The sequence below is a fragment of the Castor canadensis genome, chromosome 3, assembly GCF_047511655.1.
Source record: "Castor canadensis chromosome 3, mCasCan1.hap1v2, whole genome shotgun sequence".
NCBI lineage: Eukaryota > Metazoa > Chordata > Mammalia > Rodentia > Castoridae > Castor > Castor canadensis.
This window is the reverse complement of record NC_133388.1, coordinates 1,216,572-1,234,518: the sequence shown is the minus strand read 5'-3', so window position 1 is coordinate 1,234,518 and position 17,947 is coordinate 1,216,572. Positions and strand designations below refer to the sequence as shown.

Sequence of the window (17,947 nt, the reverse complement as noted above, 5' to 3'; positions counted from 1 at the left end):
CTTAAGGTTTGGTGGAAATGAGGGCTTTTCTTACAGTTAGATCTGTAACTGTCACCAAATCCACTGACATCTCCTATCTGGTTAATATTATGTGTGGTTTCAAAAGATTACTTAATGACACTGGGAGTATAGCTTAGTGTTAAAGCACATGAATATATGCCTAGGACCCTGAGCTAAAACTCCAGAATAAAAGTTGAAAAATAGATCAATAAATCAATGAATGAATAGCATTGTTATATAGGGATTGTACAGTAAGATCTATACATTGGGTTTAAAATTTCAATGCTACAGAAAATTTTAAAAAATAAAATGAATTATTTAATGAATTTGTTTAAATTGTTAACTTCTTTGTATGTTAGAGGCAGATTCAGACATTTTAATTAATATTGATAATTTTATCATAATTATATTTAAATTATAATATGCTCTAACTGACTACTAATTGTTCATGTAATGGAAAATACTTTCAATATTCAAATGTGAACAATCTTATTTCTTTAAACGAGTGAAGTGCATTATAATCACAAAAGCATCTTTTCCATAGAGTATATAACCAACCCAAACAAAAACGTCATGAAGAGAAGAGATCCTGTATGCCTTGAATTCCTCCTCTTCTCTCTCTTCTCCTTTAACAAGTTGCACACTGTTCATTCTGGACCTTCTGGTCTGAACAAATCTCAGGGCCAATATGGGACATCATACTCACCTGCATGTTTAATTAAGAGATTCCTGCATAAAAAATGAGACACAGATGTGTCCAAACATATCGTGGCAGTCACTCAACAAAGGAAAGGTCTACATCGGTCTCAGTTTACATAAGAATCCCTTATGATTGAATGATAGATCTTAGTGGAAGAATTCATGTTAAGGCACAATTGATTTATATGCAAAATTTTTAAGACATAAAACTTTCTATTTCTTGATAATAATGTGATGAAGGGAAAAATAAGAAATTGTTTTTTCGTTTACCAAGTGAACAGAGAATGAGAAGCAAGAGTCATGGAGTGTTGGGAGACAGGATCTGGGGCTTTGGGACAGAGTGTCATCCTTCATGCAGCAGGATTCTGTTAAAGGGTGACAATCACCATGGGGGAGCTGTGGGAAACCCTCAGGTCCCCCAAGGATTCTTGGAAAAGAACAGAGTCACTGTAGCTTTTGTGCAACAGGCCTAAGATAGGTTGCAACAGTCCAAGAGGATAATTGCTGAACTCCCCTTTTCTTTCTCTGTGTGGGACCAGGAAGACCCAGTCCCAAGAACATGATGTTCTGCAATTGGGTTCATAGCCATAGCAATGTGACAACCAATCTTAGTACAGAGGTCAAGGGAGATCTGGGAACTGCCACGTACTCCTTACATCTTGTCTGCACTGCTTAAATACACTCTTCAGAAAATAGATTATGACATTGCTGCCTGGCACAACCCTAGATCCTGTTGTTATTCACTGCTCAAGCACCCAAGGACAGAATCAAAGGACCCACTGCTGCTGGACTGCAGTAGGTGGCTACATGGACACAGCACATGTAGACCTAGAAACTCTCTTCAGAGTTCACAACACAATGGGGTGTCCCATCTGCAGGTCTCTTGAAAGGCACAGGGGATGAAGGTGACTCCATGACAAGCAAAGCAGAGAAAGTTCAGCTCCCATGTTGTCAGGCAAGTCTTACACCACACTCTTCAGGTTCAATTCCTTTCCCCACCAGATGGTTTGTGCAGAATTCAGAGGAAGGGTCCTGATATATGGATACTGAGAAGTCCTTTCTGCCTTTCTCAGGGGAATATAGGAGCCACAGGCTGTCACAATGAGTGGCACGTAAGTGCTGAGCCATAGGAATTAAACTACAAGGGTGAAAAGTAAAATTTTGTGGTTGTAAAATGAAAAATGGAAGATGTGGGAATGATAGTCTGTGAGTAAGACCAAAAATTAGCTAACATAATTCAGTTGTGTGAGTTCTGAGTCTGATGAGCACAGTTCTATAGGAGAAGGAAGGAAAGATTTGAGACCTGTTAGGTTTTAAGGGTCAGTGATCTGACCCTGTTCTGAACTTGCTCTTCTCAACTAAATGAATCCAAAACTCTGTCCTAATCAGGGAACCCAGTGAGATTCTGACCTGAGTCACATGGGAAAAGTGTCACAAGGGTGCTTTGATCTCTCTTGGATCAGATCCTGCTGATAATGTAACAGTCATTTCAGACCCCAAAGTGAAATTATACATGTTCTTCAAGTGATAATGGGTCTCATACATATTTTTTTAAATAAGAGGAATAAAACGGAACCTTTGATAATCAGAGGAAACAGAGAATAGAGTAAATCATATGATAGAGAGTATCCTTATAAAATGTGAACAAAAAGGCAAAGCAAACACACAGGAGACAAGCCCTAGACTTATATCTTCATGTGCTCCTGAGTCTGACCATGAGTGCACTCTGTGCTGAGCACTGCCTGCTGGTCTTCAGTGCCCCTGAATGCAGGTTTGAGTCTGGGCTTCACTAAAGTTTACTCACTGTGTCTCTTGCACAGTAAAGGAAGGCTGAGCCCTTGGCTCTCAGGATCTTCATTTGCAGGTAAGCAATGCTTTTGAAATATCTCTGGACATGGAATCAGCCTTTCACAGATGCCTGGTATTCTGTTGTATGGCTATTAGCTTTATTTCTATATAACTAATCCAATCCAGGCAAAATGCATACAGGCTGCCAAGGATTAGAGAAACACCAAGCAAGCAGTGGTGCACTGCTAATTCTCCCAGCAGTTGCTTTTTTCTGCATCCCTGGAGAAACACTGTTAGCCATCTCCATGTGTGACTGCCAGCTCATGATTTCAATCAATGCATTCCAGCAACCCTAAAGTGAGGAACTGTCAATCAGAAAATAGAGAGCAGCCCTATGTCAAAGCAGGAGGTGATGGTTCATGCCCCTACAGTGATGTCCTAAAAAGAAAACCCTCAGCTGGATTCCAAATTCTAAAATCACAGTAAAAATGGGGTTTCACCCAGTCAATCCCAGCCCTCTCCCTGTGTCTCCAAGAATGGATTCTGTACCCATAAAACACTCCCTGGCCCAGGTGGAATCATGGGGCTAAATAATGGAGCTGAAAATGGTACCAAGTGCAAAGCGAAAAGAGAACAAAGTAATTCCACTGACTCATTTGATCAGAGACATCCTGGGACTCCCAACAATGACTCTGGCATGAATTAATTTAATTCTGCTGACCATATAAAGTCTCATAATCCTCATCAAACCCCACAATCCATGACCTATCAACTGCTATAGCCCTTAGGTCTCCCACTCCTTCTCAAGGGCAAACTACTGTCCCTGAGCCCACACCTGCTCAAAAAAGTCCACCCAAAGTGTTACATATGTTTTCTACTGAGAAGGCCTAAAGCTACAGAGGTGTATTGAGTGGCCAGGTTGAAACTATCATCTTTTGCCACACCTATAACATCTCTAGCAGCACGACAGAGAAAAGCACAGCCCCTCTGAACAAACAGGTATCTTCTGTTCAGAATAACTCAAAACCTCTCCCACAACAGCCAACCATGACCAGAATTCTCAGAACACCAGATGGTAAGCAATGCTACCCATTCCACACCACCACCTAAGCCTGTTCCTCCTGTGGGCGGTCATGTCAGCTTCATTAATAATTGAGCAGTGATCTCTGCCCCCAGGGAATCAACAGCTCTTCAAAAGATCCAAAATCTCCCCCACATACCAGTATCAAGTGGTGAGGCCAGACTCTGGCAGAGAACCCTGATGGCCTATCACAGGAGCAGTTGCAGTGCCAGGAACGCTCCTTACAAATTCTCAGAGATATCCATCCATATTTCTGAGGAGAAATAATTCACAGGACCTCAAAGTGGGGGACCACAGAAGAACTCTGGGGTATTAGATGGACCTCAGAAAAAAAATCAAAAGTACCAGTACAGGCCATGATAGCTCAGTCCAAGTCTAGGTAAAGGACCTGGGCCTGAAACTGATGTGGGAGCTCCATTTGGCCCTCAAGCATAGAGAGATATGCCATTTTCTCCAGGTGAAGTGGTTCCACCTTCTATAAACTCTCAGTCTGTGTCTATAAGAACTAATGACCTCGGCCACATGATTCCCATGCACCTGCAGAAGGACTTTTATTAAAAGAAGTGGTGGAAGAAGGAACAAGAGGTTCTCTAGCAGTGCTTCCTCCAGCACTTCACTGAGAGGAGTGATCTGGGGGCATCAAATTCCATCCCAGATGATTCCTGCTGAAAACTGGGTACCCAAGAGGGCAGACACACTTCCTGATTGCATCAACATTTCACATGTTCTGCCACCATGGGGCATGGCTTCCCACCCCAACATGCCAGGCAGCAAGACATGCCTCCATGGATTTGCAGAAATGATAAACTCAAAAATGTAGGAGTCAAATGTCTCCAATTCAGCGTCTTGCCCAGGTCTTTCTTTAGTCAATTGTCCAGGCAATGTTCCAATAATCCTGGATGATTGAAATTTTCCTTCTCTCAGGGTGTCTTCATTGGTCCTGGGTGAGTTGAGCACTTTCCATACCACTAAGGATTGCCTGAAGAGATGTTTCAACAGCATCTGGCAGAGAAACAGCTAGGTCTCCCCACCAGGCATGAACATGGAAGGCATCAGGCTCAGCATGAAGTGAACAGGATGATCCAAGGCTCTCAGAACCACATGGAACCTGGGAATAATCCCATTTTCCTTAGAAATCAGTGGAAGACCTTATGAGTCTCTCCACGGGTCTCATTCTAAAGGAATGCCTCCACAGACAGGTCCTGGTCAGGAACTTGAGTTGGGGATGACTCCTGCGGGGATGAAGTGTAATGTCAATCTAAATGTCAACATGGTATGTAACTCTCAGATGATACCTCAGAACATGAGATAGTTTGTGCCACATCCTGAGGAGATGATGAAATTACTCCCAGGTAGATCAGACATGGTTCCTGCCCAGCAAAAGATGGTGTCCCTGCCATCTGGTGAACACCAGAAGCAGGAGTATGGCATGTGCCCATACCATTCCTTCCCATGTCTCACAGTCCTCCCTTCAACAGTGGCTTGTGGAATCTCAGAGAACTTATATGTCCAGAAGACCCACACAAAGCTCAGTCATTTGCCACAACTAACTCATCCTTTCCAGTAACCACACTAGCCTCAATACAGCGCCTACTCTCCAGTGCGGCCTGGGGTAGAATTCCTTGGATATATTTGGCAGGCAACCAGTCTTGGGTTTTGCTGCTGCTTCCTCTATTCACCTCAAGTCTACATCACTTCCTACCCCTCACCTGGATGGACTTACTCTCCAAAGCCTCTTTCCAGAGTCCTGGAATCTTTCCATCTACAAAGCCCCCCTCACTATGGCCTTCCCAGGCATGCTGGGATGCATGAAGTTAGGTGCCCTCCCCACCTCATACAGGCAGCCAGCCAGTCTTTGTACATATCCCTGGAAGTGTTCCCTTTAGTACACCTTACATTTTACTCCACGCTATCAGAGCCAACCCTTTCCCAGAACCCACTCCCTATTATACCTGAAATGTCCAAGTTTGCAATGCACAGGTCTAACCCATTACAACATGATGCCATCCCACTGGTCAATTTCAATGGCAAATCCCCTCTAGCTTATTCTCCCAACTTGCCAGGAATGGGCATCACTACACAGAATCTTCAAATTTCAGGTCCAAACGCCTGAAAGAATGAAAGATATAGACATACAGGGAATTTATAGAAAGAGAAAGATAGAAAGAAAATGAAATTAAGAAAATTAATGTGAGGTAAACAAAGAAACAGAGACAGAGGAAGAGGAGGGAAAAGAAAGTAATAAAGAGAGAAAAATGAAGAGATTTGTGATAGATTAAAATAGGAAGAAACAGAGAGAAAAGAAGAAAAAGAGAGAGAAATACAGAAAGAAAAAGAAAAAAAGAAAGAGGAGAGAAAAACAATAAAGGAAAGAGCAAACAAGGAAGGTAGAAAGAAACAGAACAAAATGAAATAGGGAAAGATAAAAGAGAGAAACAGAGACAAGAAGAGATAGAGAGAAATTGAAATTAGGCATGAATAGAAAGAGTGAGTGAAATAAAGATAGGGAGACAGAAAAAGAAAAACATTTGACAGAGAAAAAAGGCTGAGAGAAAGAAAGAATAAGGAAAAAAGAGGAAGAAAAGGAAAGTAGAGAGAAAGAATAAAAAAAAGATAGAATGAAATTAAGAAAAAAGAGAGAGGAAGTATCAGAGTCAAAGAAAGGGAGAAAGGAAAATAAGGAGATACAGAGATAGAGTGAAACAGGTAAAGAAGAAGGAAGGAAAGATAGAAAGAAAAACCAGAATGTGATAAAGAATTACAAAAAGTGTGACATAGAGATCTAAAGAAAGAGGAAGATAAAGGAAAGAGGGAGAAAGGACGAAAGAAAGAGAGAGGATACAGAGGGAGGGAAGAGGGAAGGAAGGAAGAAAGAAAAGAAGAAGGGAAGAAATGAAGAGAGACCAACAGAAAATAAAGAAAGAGAGACAGAGGAGAGGAAAAGGAAAGAATGAAAGAATGAATGAAAAAGAAAAATTGAGATAAGGGCAGAGATAGTAAGAAAGAGGGGGGAGAAAAAAATAAAGGAAAGATAGGGAAAAAGGCAGTCACAATCTCTTAGATGAAGAGATGTGTGACTCGTTGCTCACCACGTCTAATCAGTTCAAGAGATTTAAATCTACTTCCACTCTTTACTAATACATATCTATTACGAAAAAAAGAACAGTAGAAAAAGTTTTTAAAAATTCAATGTAGACAAATAAAAAACACATAAAACAATGTAGATTATCTTTCTTTGTTTTTGATAGTAGTGGATTTGAACGTGGAGTCTTGTGCTTGCCTGGCATAATTTCTACCACTTGAGGTTTATCCCCCGCCCTAGATTGTCTATAAGTAAAATTAACATATGAATTATGACCTTCCCACTCTGTCCCCATCATATTTAATTTTAATGCAAATCAATTATTTCCAATCATCTTATTTGAAATGCCTCAAAATAGGAACAACGAAAACCTAAAATGAATCATGCAAATGCAAAGATAAAGATATAGTGTTGCATCTAGAAGACAAATAAAGTGGAATCCTTTTAGACCCAGGAAGATTTCCACAAACTGTGCACACACAATGGATATGGAGGTGAGAAATCTGGTTCACCTAGAAAAGAAAATGAGCAAAACACAAGGGGGAAGACTCACCCTAGATAGTCACAGGATTCTGTCATCTTCTTCCAATTGTGCCCATGTCCCCCTTCAGGGATCCTGGGATTTCCGAGATCTAGCCTTCCTCTGCAGCTCTTCTTGGTGAGGAAGAAACAATGATAAATGGCTATACCCTGTATATGAACTGAAATAGCAGTCCAGCCTTTGGTGTAACTCACACAGTGCAGTCCCATGACCTGTGCTGAGTCTGCTCCTTTCCTCATGTAAGACCCTCCCTGTAACTGCAGGCAATTCCTGTTATCTCCACAGATGGTGCTCATGGGAACTACAAATTTTTTGCCTGTGGACTGCTAAGCCACTAGACTTTCCTTTACCCTGTCAGTCATTGAAAATGAAATGAATCTGGGCCCTGTCTATGGCTCCCTAGGGGAAACGGAGCTATTGACACTTTCTCTTAAATATCCCAGTAACTGCATGGAAATGTCTTTGCAAACTGTGGAGACATAGAGAAACACCATCTCTGATATCTCTAATGTCACACACACCAAGTCTTACCCCTTGCCTCTTTTCCTTCTCTATTTGAGCCTGGTTGAAATTCCAAAGCTTCTGAGCATTCTGGGGATTCTGTGGTTCCTGTTTCCTTGTCTTTTGGGCCCTCAGTCTCTGGGAACATGGACCTGTCCTTGAACTGGATGGGGCAACTTTTGCTTCTTTCTTGTGGTCCAAAGGCCACTAGGTCTTCCAGTTTGCCTGCATGTAGAAAAGGAGAGCTATTATTGTCAAACCCATATTACAGGGTGCTCTCAAGTGTCAACATATGTAAGTGTTTTTAAATCACATCCATATTCTTATAAGGAGTGCACATGGACTTTCATCAGATTTGTTGATACAGTTTTGAAAATAATATTTTTGTTTTACAATGACCTTTCTAGGAAGGGATGCTACAAAGGAAAGTTGGAGGATATCAAGATAAGGATAATGAGCCAGAGATCAGAAGCAGTATAAAACATGGCTGGAGGATAATTTACTCCTCAGAGTCTCTACATGGTTCCATCTGCACGGTGAGGAGGTCCTAAGAAGGGAAGGATTGCACATGTCACCTAATCTAATCATCTTGATCTGATCTCATTGGATCTTGTGATCTCCCTTATGGAAAGTTGTATGACTGCTGCTTACCAGTTTTAAACATTTGAAGAAATTTAAATCTATTTCCAGTCTTTACTAATATGTGTTTAGTAGAAAAAGGAACAATAGAAACAATTAAAAAACACTTAACTAAGCATTCATGAAAAATACATTAAAACAATGTCGATATAGTTTCTGTTTTTCTGATGTGTATTGGGGATTTGAACACAGAGACTTGTTCTTGGAAGGCAGTAACTCTACCACTTGAGCCTTGTTCCCAGTCCTAGATTTTCTCTAATGAAAATTAACGTATGAATTATGACCTTTTCCCTCTGTCTCCACTTATTTAAACATTATTCAAATCAATTTTGTCCAATCATCTCATTTCAGGTGTCCCAAAACAACAATGAAAACACAATTTTTTTTCATTTTTCTTTTATTATTCATATGTGCATACAAGGCTTGGTTCATTTCTCCCCCCTGCCCCCACCCCCTCCCTTACCACCCACTCCACCCCCTCCCTCTCCCCCCCCTCAATACCCAGCAGAAACTATTTTGCCCTTATCTCTAATTTTGTTGTAGAGAGAGTATAAGCAATAATAGGAAGGAACAAGGGGTTTTGCTGGTTGAGATAAGGATAGCTATACAGGGCATTGACTCACATTGATTTCCTGTGCGTGGGTGTTACCTTCTAGGTTAATTCTTTTTGATCTAACCTTTTCTCTAGTTCCTGGTCCCCTTTTCCTATTGGCCTCAGTTGCTTTAAGGTATCTGCTTTAGTTTCTCTGCATTAAGGGAAACAAATGCTAGCTAGTTTTTTAGGTATCTTACCTATCCTCACCCCTCCCTTGTGTGCTCTTGCTTTTATCTTGTGCTCATAGTCCAATCCCCTTGTTGTGTTTGCCTTTGATCTAATGTCCACATATGAGGGAGAACATACGATTTTTGGTCTTTTGGGCCAGGCTAACCTCACTCAGAATGATGTTCTCCAATTCCATCCATTTACCAGCGAATGATAACATTTCGTTCTTCTTCATGGCTACATAAAATTCCATTGTGTATAAATACCACATTTTCTTAATCCATTCGTCAGTGCTGGGGCATCTTGGCTGTTTCCATAACTTGGCTATTGTGAATAGTGCCGCAATAAACATGGATGTGCAGGTGCCTCTGGAGTAACAGTCTTTTGGGTATATCCCCAAGAGTGGTATTGCTGGATCAAATGGTAGATCGATGTCCAGCTTTTTAAGTAGCCTCCAAATTTTTTTCCAGAGTGGTTGTACTAGTCTACATTCCCACCAACAGTGTAAGAGGGTTCCTTTTTCACCGCATCCTCGCCAACACCTGTTGTTGGTGGTGCTGCTGATGATGGCTATTCTAACAGGGGTGAGGTGGAATCTTAGTGTGGTTTTAATTTGCATTTCCTTTATTGCTAGAGATGGTGAGCATTTTTTCATGTGTTTTCTGGCCATTTGAATTTCTTCTTTTGAGAAAGTTCTGTTTAGTTCACATGCCCATTTCTTTATTGGTTCATTAGTTTTGGGAGAATTTAGTTTTTTAAGTTCCCTGTATATTCTGGTTATCAGTCCTTTGTCTGATGTATAATTGGCAAATATTTTCTCCCACTCTGTGGGTGTTCTCTTCAGTTTAGAGACCATTTCTTTTGATGAACAGAAGCTTTTTAGTTTTATGAGGTCCCATTTATCTATGCTATCTCTTAGTTGCTGTGCTGCTGGGGTTTCATTGAGAAAGTTCTTACCTATACCTACTAACTCCAGAGTATTTCCTACTCTTTCTTGTATCAACTTAAGAGTTTGGGGTCTGATATTAAGATCCTTGATCCATTTTGAGTTAATCTTGGTATAGGGTGATATACATGGATCTAGTTTCTGTTTTTTGCAGACTGCTAACCAGTTGAAAACACAAAATTTATCATGCAAATGCAAAGTAAAAGGGACAGTTTTGCATCTAGAAAACACATAAAATGGAATCCTATTAGCCACAAACTGTGCACACAGAATAGGGTACTTGTGAGCGTGGTATGGACCAGGAAGGAGATGACAGTGAGGGAAGGAATACAGGTGATTGAATTCATATAATTACAGGAAATAGAGCAATGAAACTTATTGCAATTCATTCATTTGGGGCAAGAGGGAGTCAAGGGAGATAGAATATGGGGCAATCCAATTGATGAACAATACAAGCCTACACAAAGCTATCAAAATAAGTACCCACTGTACAAGAAAAAAACTCTAATGAAAGAGTAATAAAATATACTAGCAGTAAGTAAATTAAATATATGAGGGGCAGAGTAAAATGATTATATGCATATATATTTATTTTACTTAAAGAATCCATAGAACTGCAAACATGATAGAGCCCCTGCCTAGCAAGCACAAGACCCTGAGTTCAAACCCCAGTACCATCACAATTAAATAGGATAGGAAATCTACACTGTTTGGATTCATGTGGTTTTTATTGACCCATTGTTAAGTGTTACCTTTGTTTTTATTTTTATTTTCCTTTTATACTACTAACTTTATGTTAGTAAAGATTGTAGGGAGATTTACATTTCTTCAGATGGTAGAAGTGGTACTGAACCATCCCACAGCTTTGCATCTGAGAGATTAGGAGATCAAATGTGATTGGATCAGTATGATTGGAATAGATGACATGTCAATCATGTGCCCCTAGTAGGGCCTTGTAAAAGGCCTCTTGAGGCACCTTTCTTCACATGCATTTTCTCCACTGTCCTGGAACCTGCATCAGTGCTGTTTTTCTAGCACCAGTCTCAGTGAAAATTTGCTGATACACACAAGGAAGGTAACGGAATTTCAGGTTAGATTCTATTTGCAACTTGTAGTTCAGATTTTTTATCAGAAATCAGTACATTGCAAATAAATGGTGATATGTATGTTTGGATCTTAGGAAAAAATTCTTTTATTTTATGCAGGCCTGTAATTGCAAGGCTGATATCCCAGTGGCAAGGAGTTTGTGGCAGGAAGAGCAGGGGGAAGTTATACCTGAGTACATAGGGACTTCAGAAAAAAGTGTGGCTCATAGTGAAGACCCTCTGTAAAATCTAACAGACAAACAGAAAGGACAAAAATTGAATAAACAAAGGAACACATGGAGCTCATCTGTAGAGTTCTTGCCTAATACAGATGAGGTCTGGGGCTCCACCACAGCACTGAAAGAAAAGAAAATATCATTTCTTTTTCAGCAGCATTTCATTGAAAGAAGACTCAGAAAAGAATGAAAGGAAGTTTTCAAGGTCCCCCCTTTCCTTAATCAGAGGCCAGTTTGTGTACTTTTGAGGTACCACAGTGCCTGTTTCTTTATATTTCTTTTGGCAGTTAATTCTATGTCTTCAATGATATGCAAATAAGGACATGTGAAGTGATTTAATCTTATGTGTCCAAATCTTAGAAACTTACATGTAAGAATTTAGAAAGGTAAAATCTCATTACCCATATTCCTAACTTTAAATTACCATTATTCAATAAGCTCTCCAGAAGTGTATAAGAAAATGCCTTTTATTCAACAGAGCCATCATGAATTTAGAATGATTTTGTTTGTCCTTATGGTATAAAATATGTTGGTATTTGAGAGGGTGACTGGAAATCCCCATCATCACACTTCTTCTTCAGATGTACTGGGGCCTAGATGTGTGGACACCACACTCTTCTCCTTCCATGTTTAATATGATAACTTACCATTGTTTTCTTGTTATGTATTAGTGTTATATCCTCCCTGTCTTAGTTGCTGGATTATTGTGAAATTTTATGTTGAGAAAATACCAATGAATAACTGAGATGCTTATCTTTCCTATAACAACCAAGCAAGCTAATGTTTTACTATAGAAGGAGGAGCAGATTTTTCCCCAACAATCGTGAAAAATGTCAATCAACAACTAACATATTTGAAATGGGCTCCCTGTGCCTTAAGTGTCTCCCATGAAGGGAATACACTTTACTTTCTTTTCACCTATGCAAAAGAAAGTTCAGAGTTTATATTTACTGACATCTTCAGGCCAGCATTAAGGAGCTAAGGGCAGGTCAGTGTTCTTCTTATGAGGATGGCCACACAAAGTCCAGACGATGGGAACATCAGCGTTCCTGAGGCTGCCTCCAAAAGGCATGCATTGGCAAGATGCCCAATCTTTTGGCACCAACCCAGTCACCTGATGTAATAAAAATTCCTGCTTGCAATCTCCAGCACAGAGAAATGACCAGAGCCCCCATATCAGCTGTCCATGTTCCTGTGCAGAGTGACCAGAATCCCACAAAGAAACCAAGACTTAAAGCCTCCACTTTCACCCACTAGATCACTGGAAAACCTGGAATGAAACATCTCCAGACTATGCAGTCTAAACCAAATAACCATAGAGGTTATTCTCTCTCTCTTTCTATCGCTCTCTCTCTTTCTCTCTCTCCCTCTCTCTGTATATATATACACACTTTATCTTTGTCACCCTTTCTTCCTAAACATAGCCTTAGGGCCTAGACTAAAATAACAGTAAAACTAACTGTAATCCTAACCCTAAAACTAACCCTAAAACATAACCTAAACCTAACCCTAACACAGCTCTATGCCTAATCATAAATATAGCAATAACCCTAACTTGTACCCTAACTCTAAACCTAAACCTATCCATAACCCTCATCCTAAATCAAGCCCTAGTATAAACCTAACAAAAACAGTAAACTTAACCCAAACCATAATCCTAACCACAGGCCTAAACTTAACCATAACACTAACCCTAACTCTAGCCATACCCCAAAGCAAAACACTAACCCTAAACTTACCCTAACACTAATCTTATCTCTAACCCTTTACCTAGATGCAACCCTAAAATAGCTCTACCCTAACCTTATCCCTAACTCTAACATTTATGCAAAACCTAACCCCAAAACTAAACCTGAGCCTAATCCTTACCAAAATGCTAAACCTGACCATAGCCTTAGGCATAATAACAATAACACTAACCTTCAACTTAAATCTAAACCTAATGAAATATTAGTACCAGGCCTAATCCTAACACAAAGCCTAACCCTCAACCAAATCATAAGCCTGGACCTAGCTGTAACAATAATATTAATTCTAACCCTAACCCTAACCAGAACCCTAACCAGAACACTAACCCAAATTTGAACCCTGACCCTAACCTTAATCATAAACCTAGCCTTAGGCCTAACACTAACAATAACCTTAAAACTAACATTAACATACTAGCCCTAACCCTAAGCCTAATAATAACCCTAACCCTCACCCTAAACCTATCCCTAGGCCTAATCCTAACCATAACACTAACCATAAACCTAACCCTAACCCTAGCCTCAGTCTCATTCATCATCAATTTATATTTTCTTTTTACATCAATATGATTGTGTATTATGGAGACATCACTGAGTACAGTGTGATGATCCAAGGCATTTGAAAGTCATATTACACTGACTTCTCAGCAATTACCTGTCCTTCACATTTCAGTTTTAATTTGTACAGGGAAATAATTCAAACCCTCTGTCAAAGCCGTCCCGAACATGGAATACAGTATTGTAACCGTGTTTTTTCTGTTAGGCCATAGAACATGGTACTTACTTGTTCATCTGCTTGTAAGTTTGTATCTATTGCCCTGTCTGGCACTCTGGTCTCCTTTCTTCTCCATTCATGGGTAGTAATTACTCTACCTCAGCTGCTATTCAGTGCTGATCCTTCAAAAGACAGCACGATAAGCGACATGTCTTTCTGTCCTTTGCAAACTCCCTTTAATCTAATGTCTTCTAGGTCCATCCTTTGAGTCACAAAGGACAGGTTTTCTTTTTTTTCTGTGGTTGAATCATACGTTATTGCACAATTCATGACTTAGTCTTCATTTACTCATTTGCAGGATCTTTGAATTCTATGTCTGTGATTTCCTTGATTTCACCTTCACTTGAGTGCATATTTAAAAGTTGCTGTATTTTGTAGTGCCCTGGTTCTTCTCTCATATTTCCTTTCTCTCTGTGTTGGGATTTACACATGTGAAGCCTAGACTTTTATTGAAAGTGGAGGGTTGGTGTGAAGTTCTTCAGCACTGGTCTTGGTATTCAGCTGAATTACAAATATTCACACACTTAATCAGGGTAGTGCTCTCCATGACTAGCATGACTGAGACATGGGAAAAGTAGCTGCTGTCTTCTGCAGCCTTTACTGCACAGGTTGGTGTTCTTTGTTGATAGAGATCAGGGCAGTTTAAGGTCTGTTGTTCACTGCTGTGCTGCTGGCACTTTAGAGGCTTCCCATCCTGTGAACTGGGTACAAGGAGCTTTGTAACCTATAGGCTGGGCAGGATCTCACTGATGTAAGGCCCCACAGCATCTAAGCTCTGGTTTTTCGCTGAGTGGCTTACATAGAGGGCGAGTAAACTGAGCCTGCAGTTCTGCACTGGTTGTAGAGAACTGAGGGATTTATTTCCCTGCCTGCTGGGTAAGTGCTTTGTGATGCAATTCACAAGATCCCTTACACATGGAAATCACATAGTTCACAGGATCCATGTTTGGAGCTCTAAGCCGGTTAGGGCAGAAAACACACATATTAAGAAGGCAGCAACTGGAACCCACTCTATGTACTTTCAGAACTCACACAGAAGTTCCCAAACCTCTTGAGCAAGGGGACAAGAGAAATCATGTAGTTCTCGGAGTTCTCAGTGCACCTGAACAAAAACATCTACAGCTTCATTTAACACTTAGAGATCAAGCACAATGCCAGCCACAGAGCCAGTGCTCTGTTCCACAGTGGCCTCATGTGAGGGGACTTCCTACTCACCAAGGAAGGTGTGGCCACCACAACCTTGCATTTCACAAGTGGAGCTCCTTGTTGTTTAAACATCTCTGGGGTTCACTTTCAGAATCACTCATTCTGCACTAGCACATCTAATGGCATTCTCGCATGCACACACTGATCAAGGATGATTCCTGTTCTCATGTCCCCAATGAAACTCAGTCTCCAATGTGTTTCTTCTCTCAAGACAGTGACTTGCTACAGCTTTCCATGTTATGGAGAGCAAAAAATGGCTTTTTTTCCTATGCTAGCCTGACATACAGAATAAATCACACTCACAAGATATTCACACACAGGGTTTAAGGCTTGGAGGGAATAAGTCTTATCTCAAAGCTAGGTCAGCCACCATCACCAAAGACAACTAGCACGCACTGTGGGGGAGTTTTTGGTCCCTTACCCACATTGGAGGAAGCTGATAATGGGCAAAAAGACTATTTCTTATATTAATCTGTGACATTTTTGCTTCTTCATTTTTCCAGCTGACCCATCTCTTTTTCATAGTTCCTGATGCTCTTCTCCTCAATGCATATTACAGTGTCTTCCTTGATATCCTGACTTTTATCAGTAAAACTGCTCTAGAGAAGAGAGTTTCCTCTGTGATATCCTGCCCTGTAGCTAGTACAGCAGTTTTCAAAAGTTCTATTGAATTTTATTTAAAAAATAATTGGTAGAGCAACTACCCAGAAAGCACATGGCCTGGAATTCAACCACTACCAACACCCACTTAAATCAGTGTAGAGATATTTCTGATATTCTGAGACAGGAGAGACATCAGAATCACTGTGTATGGTGATGTCTGGTACAGGATGACTGGATAGGAACCAGAGCTTCAGGAAGAAAATTGTTTGTCTGCAATTGGTTTTTGTGCTTGACTGTGCTTGCTATGATATTCATGCTCCCTGCTGATCCAGCGTGCACCAGAAGAATGGTTTGTGTCTGGGCTCTCACTGAAATCTCCTCACTCTGCATCTTGCCCAGTAATGCATGGCTGTGTCCTATGTGGTCACAGAGCTCAGCTACAGGAGGAACTGGTTCATGGACTTGTCTCTGGAGAAGGAGATGCAGTTTTTGTAGTGGGGGTAATAAGTGTTACTATTGCAACATATCTCCCCTGTCCACTCTAGGCCCTTTCCTGTGGGCTGACTGATCCAGTCCGAACAGTAACTACTAGTTGTGATGGAATAACCAGAGGGAGAATGGGGAACATACATGGTGTGTGAGGGCTTTACTGGGCCTGGTCCTGCCTCTTACAGTTTTACTTGGGTTAGGATACCTGGGTACAAGGAGAATCACTGACAGTCAACAGCAGTCACAACTTTCCCAAGAACACATATGTGATATTGGGAACACTCACCTTGGTGAACTGTCACTGGGCATAGGAGAAAATCCAACAATCTCATCTTCTAGACAACAGCTTTGCCTTCCCCAGAAACTTCAGCCTTGTGTGAGGAGAGAACTGTGAGTTCTGGAGCCCTAGAGGAATATTTAACATAAAGCTTGAATAATTATTTGCATGTGGGGAGTCTTCTTTAAATGTGAAGTGATTGAAATAGGCTCCGCTGGTACTTCTTGCTCTGTGAGATCTCAGTGTTTGAGATTTCAAGAAGTATTTACATTTGTGAATAGAGACAGCTGCTTTTGAAGGCATGATGTGGGTAGGTCTGAAGATGATCTCATCTTTCTATGGCACTACTATGTTCCCCCATACCCATTCCCTCTTCTTTTCTCCAGCCAACTCCTTTGTCCATGGAGTCTGTTTGTTTGCTCCCACAGGGCTGATTCCAGGACATCTCCTGTTTTGTATCTCTGTAGAATCTAGTTGGATTTGTTCACAGGTGTCCTGGTAACTTGTTACATTATCACACTGCTCCTCTCAAATGAGGCCAATAAAGAATTACTTGTACTCTGATTTTCTGTGATCTAAAGCACACAGGATCCAGGGCCATAGAGATAGGGAGTAGAATGATGTCTGGGGGATGTACATGGTGATAAATTCTGATATTCCTTAATATTTTTAACACTTGGTAGATCAAAGCAGGAGGATCACACTTAATAGTTGTGAGAATTTTGGGGAAGAGATATAATCAATCTGCTTTCAGTGCCCCACTCTACACATGAAAATTGTGCACGTACTGAGTGACCATTCTGTTAACTATCAGCTTGCTATTATTCTCCATAGGCTATTCCTGAACTTACCCTGTTCAATGAATCACAGATACATACTTCGGAACATGTGTATCCTTCAAGAAGGTTCTCCATGTCGAGTTGAGAACTGTACTCACACTGTTGGGGCCACTCTTTCCATCTTAGGGAGTCAGGAGAAATAAGGTTTAGGAAATCATTCCATCTATGACTTCCATGGAGCCAGGAATACTGGCATGTATCATAGGCATGGCTTCTTGTTTAAATGGGGGTTCACTAATTTTTGCAAGATATCATCCATCAAACATCCACCCTATTTCCACCACTCTAACAGATGGAAAATGCACAAAGGTTAAAGAAAAGGTAATATCAGTCCTGGACAACACAGAAAGGTTCCATAAAAATGCCTTTAAGTGGGTTTTTATGCATAAGGTGTAAATGTCTTATATTCCAAGATGTGGATATGTGGAGACATTGGTGAGTAATTCTTGTTATAAGACACACATGCATGAGCTCATTTCATCCATTACCCCACGAGGTTATTATTTATTTATTTTAAGTAAATATTTATATGTATTTGCTTCTTTTATGTTGGGCCTGAAAAAAGTATTCATTTTTGTTCCATCAACTTTCACAAAATTATAACATGATGTATAGTGACTTTTAACTCAGAATTATCTGGGACAGTTAT

At 40.5% G+C, this 17,947-nt stretch overlaps 2 pseudogenes; both read left to right on the top strand.

Moving 5' to 3' along the window:
* The first annotated feature begins 2,823 nt into the window (after nt 1–2,823).
* LOC109702653 (B-cell CLL/lymphoma 9 protein-like) lies at nt 2,824–3,597 on the top strand (annotated as a pseudogene).
* A 23-nt stretch (nt 3,598–3,620) lies between these two features.
* The window catches only part of LOC141410460 (B-cell CLL/lymphoma 9 protein-like), a 52,910-nt pseudogene continuing 38,583 nt past the window's right edge, over nt 3,621–17,947 (top strand).